The sequence below is a fragment of the Vicia villosa genome, linkage group LG1, assembly GCF_029867415.1.
Source record: "Vicia villosa cultivar HV-30 ecotype Madison, WI linkage group LG1, Vvil1.0, whole genome shotgun sequence".
Taxonomy (NCBI): Eukaryota; Viridiplantae; Streptophyta; class Magnoliopsida; order Fabales; family Fabaceae; genus Vicia; species Vicia villosa.
The window spans coordinates 138,052,316-138,061,766 of NC_081180.1; positions in this window are offsets into that span (position 1 = coordinate 138,052,316).

Consider the following 9,451-nt stretch of genomic DNA (forward strand, 5'->3'; position numbering starts at 1 on the left):
CTCACTCCCTTCATGACCTCTACATTTTATTCATTAGTGACCACACATTCATCTTTGGTAAATCGGGCTCTTAGACCTTGATCACACAGTTGACTGATGTTGATCAAGTTTGCAGTCAGTCCTTTGACCAGTAGAACACTGTCTAGTTGAGGGGCTCCTGAATGTTCTAGCTTTCCTACCCCTTTAATCTCTCCCCTGGCTCAATCACCAAAGGTCACATAGCTAGTGGAATGCAGCTTGATTTCTTCTAAAAAGTTCTTCATTCCTGTCATGTATTTTGAACATCCACTATCAAAATACCAGTCTCCTTTGGTTGACACCCTCAAGGAGGTGTGAGCAATCAATGCAAAACCTTTGACAACCCATTGTTGTTTCTTGATAGGGTTGTGCTGGTTGAGATTGTTCGTATTTGTTTGCCAAGGGTAACCAAACAGTTTGTAGCAGAACGGTTTTAGGTGGCCAAACCTTCCACAGTACTGGCATCTCCATTTCTGAAATTTCCTTTTTGTTTGGTTCCAGTTCCTCGTTTCATGATGTCGTGACATCGATACTGATGTTTGATTAACATGGTGAGCTTTAGGTTCTGACTTTTTCCACCCTAGATTGGGTTCAATTTTTTTCATAAATCCTAATCCAGACAAATTCCCTACTTCCTGTCCAAGTTCAAGAATATTTTCAAGGGAGTCAGTCCCATTGTTCAACATTCTGATTGATCTTGACATCTGATCTAGTTTGAAGTTGAGAGTGCTGATTTCACCGTTGAGGTGTGCTATGGTTGTTAGAAGTTTTCTCTTCTCGACTTCCATTTCTTCTATAATTTTCTTTTGTTTCTCCCTTAATCTCCACAATTCAGTACTCTTGACTCTTAGATCATTGTATGACACAACCAATTCTTTGAAGGTAGAATCCTTTTTGCCGAATTTGTGTTCAAGTGCACACACGCTTGTTAGAGCAGCACATTCCTCTTCAGCATCACTATATGAGTCTCCATCAGATCGAGTCACAGACATACCTTTTCTTTGCTCTTTGAGGTAGGTGGGACATTCAGCGCTAATGTGTCCATATCCTTCACATGCGTGACACTGAACCCCTTTTTCCTGATCTGACTTCTCTTCAGCTTTGAATCTTCTGCTAGGAACAAAGGTTTTGCTGATGTCATTGGAAGTGTTCTTGACATTGAATTTGGACTTCTGATCAACCCTTTTAATAAACCTGTTGAATTGTTTTCCAAGCATGGCTATGGCTTTTGATAAATGTTCATTACTTCCACCATTGCTTTCTCTTGGATTGTCTTATGTGTTGGAGACAAAAGCTATGCTTTTGTTCTTCTTTTCAACAGGCTCACAGATACTCAACTCAAAGGTTTGTAGAGAACCAATGAGTTCGTCCAGCTTCATGTTACTGATGTCTTGACCTTCCTCTACGGCAATCACCTTCATATGAAATCGCTTAGGCAGTGATCTGAGGATCTTTCTTACCAATTTTTCCTCAGTCATTTTTTCTCCTAAGGCTCTTGAGTTATTTGAAATCTCAAGAACATTCATATAGAATTCATAAATGGTTTCATCCTCTTTCATCTTGAGATTTTCAAACGTAGTGGTAAGCATTTGAAGTCTCGACATATTTACCTTGGATGTGCCTTCATGTGCTGTTTTGAGAATATCCCAAGCTTCTTTAGCTAGCTCACAGTGTTGCACAAGCCTGAATATGTTCTTGTCAATCCCATTGAACAAGGCACTTAGGGCCTCGCAATTGCCCAAAGCTAGCTCTTCTTCAGTTTTGCTCCATTGAGTTTCAGGAATTAGAACAGTGGTTCCATCTTCCATAATCTTCTCAGGATGTTTCCATCCGCTTTCCACAGCTCTCCAGGCCTTGTTGTCCACAGACTTTATGACTGCTACAATACGAGGTTTCCAGTAGTCATAGTTAGAGCCATTCAAAATGGGTGGTCTATTCCCAAACACTAATAGTTCCTTCTCCATAGTACCCGAATTTTATTGTCCCTAGATCTCACCCAAATGTAAATAGGCAGGGTGTCTGCTCTGATACCAATTGAAAATTCTAGTAACACACGATCGATGTCTTGCTGGATGTTATGACATCCACAATTACACAACACAGATAATTAAAACAGAACAACATAAAAACAATAAAGAACACACAGAATTGTTTACCCAGTTCGGTTCAACAACCTACTCTAGGGGCTACCAAGCCAGGGAGGGAATCCAATATAAGAAGAATTAATTTGGAGTTAAACTCCCCCTTTACAACTCCTCACTTAAAACCTACCCAATGCAATTCCAACCTATTCCTAGACCTGAGTATCTCCACTCACTCCCCCTCAATCACAGCAGTGATTACAAATAAATATTACATAAAATCAGAGAGAAGACACACTTCAAAAACACACCTTGATCTGCTTAAAATATTCAATCAAGAGACATACACTCGTGCTTAAAAGCTTAGAGTGACAATTAACAGAAATAACTTATTCCAACGCAATCATCAAAGACAATTGCTTGGAGTACACGAGACAGCTACAGAACTATGGTTCTTCACAATTAACAATCTGCTCTCTCTACGTTCCAAAATAGGATTGCAGACTTTTTATATGCAGCTCTTGGGCCTTGGGCTTTTTTAGAAACAAATTAGGGTTAACCAAGTTAACCTAGTTTACACGCCATCTGGTTGTTACAGAATGTGCTGTCAGCAAAATCTTCTGGACGAAATATTTAGCACACAATAAAAGGTTTCCTAAACTGTTAATTGAGAGAAGTCAGGAAACACGATTAATAAATTATAACAGCTCCTGCTGTCACACAAGGATGTCATGACATCGGTCATGACATTCACTACAGAACCTGTATTAACTTAACACGTATGCAGCCTGCATAACACAATATCAAACAAGTATGTTTTACCATAAATGCAGCCAACATGAAAACATCTTCACATAAGATGTCGATGTTGGATCAGTGATTTAGTGAAGTATTGCGGTAGACCTTGCTGTAGGATTATTGTAAGTGATTGAGACAGTAGTAGAAGCTATTGAAGTTGTTGAAACATTCTGAAACGCGAGTATGAGTTGGAGATGCAAAGAGAGGAGTATGATTTCAATAATAAGAAGTGTTGATAATGGTGTACATGAATTTAGTTCTGATGTATCGTCAGAGGTGTTTTAGTAGGTAGTTGCAAAACGTCGGTGTTAGCATTTTTAGATGATTTTGGGAGTTGTTGAAGTCCAGTGCTTTTGGTGACGTGAGTACAAGTGCTAAAGAAAAGCTATTGTAGTTTAGTAACGATGGTTTATACTCCACTATGGTTGTCGGCTATCTATTGATAAATTGAGGACTTGATCACCCTTAATCTCTTGTTGATAGTAGACAAAATCGTGATTGGATGGCATAGACGTATCTTGCTAGCTTAATAGTGCGTAAAGGGATGAATGTTATATCGTGAAGATAGTTGCTCTCTGGTTGGTGTGAATTAACGGAAGAGTATCCATGAATGGTTGAGAAGTAATGAACAGGTCGGAGAAGCTGGTTTATAGGCGAGATAACGTCACAAAGTGAAGGATTGAGAATGTCGAGTGAGCATTAATTTTGTGATGGATGTTTAAGGAAGTCCGAACTAGATTAAGACTTGGAAACCATATAGTTGACGGAATATTTAACGTGGACGATGACTTAAGATGGATTATCAGAGTTGCGCAGCGGATGTGTAAGGTGGCGCAATTGTTATGCGTGTGTGTTTGTTAGAGGTGAAGAACTAGGTATCGGGAGCCCAGGAGAGTGATATGTCTTGATCTGCATGTTTGATTTGGTGGGTTGTGGAGTTGAGAATGAAGTGCCAGAGATATGGTATTTTCTCGTGAATACTTGCTGAGTTAAAACAAATGATATAAGGGATGGTAGTCGATGGTGGAGTTAGGTGTATTCGTCGAGTAATCTTGTTAAGTTGACGTTATAGTGATTTGGTTTCTGTTGTCATGATATTGTTGTTGGATTCTGTAAGTAAGAAGTGATATTTTGTACTACGACTGAGTTGAGTATGCTGGCTATGTTGATGTCATTATAAGAGTAATACAACGAGGCGGAGATATAGTTGTTGGTATTTGTTAAAGATTAACATGTATAATTATGGGAATGAAAGTACGTATGTGTTTTGGTGTTGAGACTGATGTTAATACGATAATGGTGTGCCTTTGAACACCTAAGTATATGAGGGTTATGAGTTTTACTACCTTAAGAATCATATGTCAAGGTATTGTTGAGCAGTGATGATTCGGTTGCTAAGTTAATGAGGTGAGGTTGCATCTCCACGTATAAGCGTGTTAAAGTTGTTGCTACCTTAAGTATTGATAAGCCGGGAGATTCCTAAGGTGGTTATTAAGTTGTTAACGAGTATGTCGTAGAGATGTCGAATAATTGACGTTGGATTTAAGTCGGATTAAGTTGTTTTGATAGTCGAAGTGTTGTCAAATGCAACTGAGAATCGGAGAGTTGGAAGCGAAGTTGAGGATGTTTATGTCAGATAGATTTTCAAGGACAAAATTCTAAGTGGGGGAGAGTTGTAACGCCCCGAATTTAATTAATTATTTAATTAAATTAAATCAAGGATTTATTGGTTGGAATTAGTCGAAGTCGGGATTTATCGGTATTATTCTAAAGGCGTAATTGGATTAATATGTTGATTTGAGAAGTTAAGTTTATGGTCGGATTAATTAGTCGGATTAGTCAGAGAAATACAACTGCGAGTTGGTATTAATTAAGTTGTGGAGCAATTGTAGTTATGGAATATTATTGGGAATAATATTCGTTATGTTATGTGATTATTCATTTATGTGTGTTATTTGGCTTAATTGAGTAATTAGAAGAATATTATGAATTGGGCCTCAGTGAAAGAAATATAACACAATGGATGGGTTATGGGTTAAGCCCATTAGTGAGATAGTAAAGGTTAAGGTTTTAGAGATTTAGTCTCATAACTCATTTGGAGAAAGAAGAGAAAGAAGGGAAGAAAGAGGAAAACTATGGCATGAAGAGAAAGGACTCCATTGAAGAAGGTGGAGCTTTTGCTAAGGTAAGGGTGAGGTTCTTACTCTCGAAGGGTTAGCATGATGATGGGTATGGTAGAGATTAGACTTCATAATTGAATATCCATGTTTATGTGAGAATTGCAATCTTGATGTTGTTGATGAATGATTTGTGGAGCATTTGGTGGAATTTATAGAGGTTTATATGATAGGGTTTTGATTGTATGTTATTATCCATGATTGTGTGAAAATTAAATTTGAAGTTGTTAGGGTTCATACTATATTTCTATGAAATTGTGATTCTAAGTATGTTGGATGATGTTTGTATGTGAACCCATGGCTAGGAACATGTTTAGGAACCTTATATGAGTGCTAAATTGCTGTTAATTGATGTATAAATTGTATGAGAGTTAGTGGTTGTTGTATGAGGTGAATGGGGAAGGAAAATGGTGATTTCTGGGTTTTTATGTAGCGTAGGTCGACCTACACAGAAGCCTGGGTCGACCTGAGCAACCCAAAAAGGCAAAAAATCTGGTTTTTTTCAGCATGCATCGACTAATGAAATTCATGCGTTGACCTATAGATTCCCAAAAGACCAGCATGAGTCGACTCATGGGTCGACCTGAGAAAACCCGAGGGGGACAGAAACATCTATGCGTCGACCTGAGAAATGTTTGTGTCGACCTGAGCAGCACCCAAATTTTGACAGATTTTTGTAAAGGCCATAACTTGAGTTTCTGGACTCCGATTGATGCATCATTTGAAGCGTTGGAAAGCTAACGCAATTAACTATACCATGATGCAATAAAATGATCCATAGGATATAGTATCCTATTATGTTTATTAGGATTAAGTGATAAACTATGATGTGTTAACATGTGAAGTATGCTCTTTGCGATGAATTGACATAACCATGTTGTGGTATAACTAGATGTATGTTTTTCTTATGATGATACAATGCTATTTAGATGATGATATGTACTTTCCTTATTCTCGTACTCCACAAGAGCACGAAGAACACCTGAGGATTGTTCTGTCGGTACTGCAAGAAAATCAATTGTTTGCTAAGTTAAGTAAGTGTGAGTTTTGGATGACAGAGGTAAGATTTCTTGGTCATGTTATATCTCAAGGAGGTGTGGCAGTGTACCCGACAAAAATTGAAGCGGTAATTAATTGGGAGAGACCGAGCAATGTCTCAGAAGTCCGAAGTTTCTTGGGCTTAGCCGGCTACTACAGAAGATTTATAAAAGGGTTTTCTCAATTGGCTTTACCAATGACTAGACTTACTCGGAAGGAGTGTCCTTATGATTGGGATTCGGGGTGTGAACAGAGTTTCATGGGCTTGAAGGAAAGATTGACGACTGCTCCTGTTTTGATCGTTCCTGACCCAAATAAGTCCTATGAAGTATTTTGCGATGCTTCCAAGAAAGGATTAGGAGGGGTTTTGATGCAGGATGGTCAGGTGGTAGCATACACATCTCGACAGTTAAAGGTTCACGAAGAGAATTATCCAACTCATGATTTAGAATTGGCTGCGGTTGTTTTTACCCTAAAGGTGTGGCGTCATTACTTGTATGGAGTTCATTTTGAAATGTTCAGCGACCACAAGAGTTTAAAATACCTATTCGACCAGAAGGAGTTGAATATGCGTCAGAGGCGGTGGATGGAATACTTAAAGGATTATGATTTTGACTTGAAGTATCATCCAGGCAAGGCAAATAAAGTGGCGGATGCTTTGAGTCGGAAGGTGTTAAAGAGGGCCGAATTGATGATGTCAGAGTATGCATTATTGGAGAAATTTCGAGATCTCAACCTTCAATTTGTTTGGACCCAAAATGGAGTATTGATGGGAAACTTGAATGTTAATTCTACTTTGAGAAACGACATCCAACAAGCACAAGCGTCTGATACTAAGTTACAAGAGGTGTTGGTTCAACCAGGTTTTACTCGAGCTACAGATGGGGTGATTATGTTTAATCAGAGGATTTGTGTTCCGGACGATGCGTTATTAAAAAGAAGGATTTTGGATGAAGCTCACAAGGGTGCTTTCACGATACATCCGGGTTCTTCAAAAATGTACCAAGATTTGAAAGGGGATTATTGGTGGTCCGGAATGAAAAGAGATGTCGCAGTGTACGTATCAGAGTGTGCGGTGTGCCAGCAAGTAAAGATTGAACATCAAAGGCCGGGTGGATTGTTACAACCACTAGAGATTCCAATATGGAAATGGGATAGTATTTCAATGGATTTTGCGGTTAGTTTACCCCGTACTCAAGGTGGATATGATTCTATTTGGGTGATTGTAGATCGGTTGACGAAATCTGCACATTTCTTAGCCGTGAAGACTACTTACAAGGCAAGTCATCTTGCACGGTTGTTTATCGCAGAGATTGTGAAATTGCACGGTGTACCCTCTAGTATTGTGTCGGATAGAGATCCAAAGTTTACTTCAAGGTTTTGGAGAGCCTTTCAGCAAGCGATGGGATCTAAATTATGTTTGAGCACGTCGAACCACCCTCAAACGGATGGTCAAACGGAACGGACGATACAAACCTTGGAGGATATGTTAAGAGCGTGTGTGCTTGAAAGTAGAGGAAATTGGAAGGAGCTTTTACCGTTGATTGAATTTGCTTACAATAACAGTTATCATGCGAGTATCGGTATGGCACCTTATGAGGCATTATATGGGAGAAAATGTAGAACACCGTTGTGTTGGTCAGAAATTGGTGATGATAGAATTTTGGGACCCGAAATTATTCAAGAGACCACGGACAAGATTAGAATGATTCGTGAGAAGGTTAAACAAGCACAGGATCGTCAGAAGAGTTACGCGGACAACCGCAGGAGGCCTTTGGAGTTTATGGAAGGTGACCATGTATTTTTGAAAGTTACTCCGAGGTTGAGGTTGAAAGGACCGTTTAAGTCAAGGAAGTTAAGTCCGAGATACGTGGGACCGTATGAGGTTCTAGAGAGGATTGGTGAAGTAGCTTACCGTTTAGCCTTACCACCTTCTCTATCAGAAATGCATGATGTTTTCCACGTGTCCCAACTGAGGAAGTTTATTCCCGATCCTCTCCAGCCGGTGTTACCAAATGCAATTGAGATAGAATCAGATTTGACTTTTGAACCCTTACCGAGCCGTATCGTAGGAAGAGAGACTAAAGTGTTACGCAACAAGGAGATTCCTCTTGTCAAGGTTCAGTGGGATGTGACGCATCCGGGCGATGCTACATGGGAACTTGAATCGGAAATGCGGGATGCTTACCCTCACCTTTTCAGGTAATTCTTAAATTCGAGGACGAATTTCTATTTAAGTGGGGGAGGATGTAATACCCCGTATTAATTAAATGCTCTAATGTATTAACTGACACTGAGGTTTTATCAATTGATACGTTAGAGATACTTTTGGACATTAAGTTAGTAGTGTAACTTAAGATATTTTTTTCTTATATCCTTTCCTTGGCTTTTCTTCTTCATTCTACATCAAAAGAGAAAGATAGAGAGAAGAAGTAGAGAGAAGGAAGAGCAAAGGAGAAAGAGGAGAAAAGCTTGGATCTTCACCATTTCTTCGCCGAATCAACTCATCTTCGACATCAACGACTCTTAATCGAGGTGGGTTCTAGTTAGAAACTTATAGCTTTGATTGTGGATGAGAAATCATAGGTTTTGATTTAGGGATTTTGTATAGAGGAAATCTAGGTTTTTGGGTCGAATTCATCTATGATTATGAATAAGTGTTTACAATCCATAAATATATCATCTATAGGTTGTATCTATGCTTTGTCATGATCTGGAACAGGTGTAAAAGGATTTAGATGGTTTTGAACCATGGATCTGTGTATGAGACAGAGCTGAGAACTGAGTTCTCGCGCGCTTCGCGGCGCGAACGGGGCTGCACGGCGCGAACTATGCAGGTTTTTATGGGTTTTTGCTTCTGTCTTCAGTACGCGGCGCGTACTGGGGTTCGCGGCGCGAATAGTTGGAAACTTTAGAGCTTTGCTTCTGCCATGAGGTTGGCGGCGCGTAGACTAGTTAGCGGCGCGAACAGTGTTGGAATTATGGTGGTTTGCTTCTGCCATAGGGTTCGCGGCGCGACCTAGTGGTTGCGCGGCGCGAACTGAAGCTTCCTTACCAAATTTTCTTAACTTAATGGAAATTGTTTCAAGCATAACTTTTGAACCGTAACTCTGTTTTAACCACCGTTTGAAGCAGTAATAGGCTAGGAGTGTGTCCTTTATAGTGGTGTAGATTTTGGAACCATGAGGACGTTGTGCTCTTGTTATGATGCTTATGTACTCTATAATTATTGTTTGAGTTCTATTGCAGGTGGATTGGTAATACCTTGTTATATGTGTTTATATCAAGAGGGTTAAATAACTACATTGTTATGTGAATAAAGCATAAGTGAGGAAAATC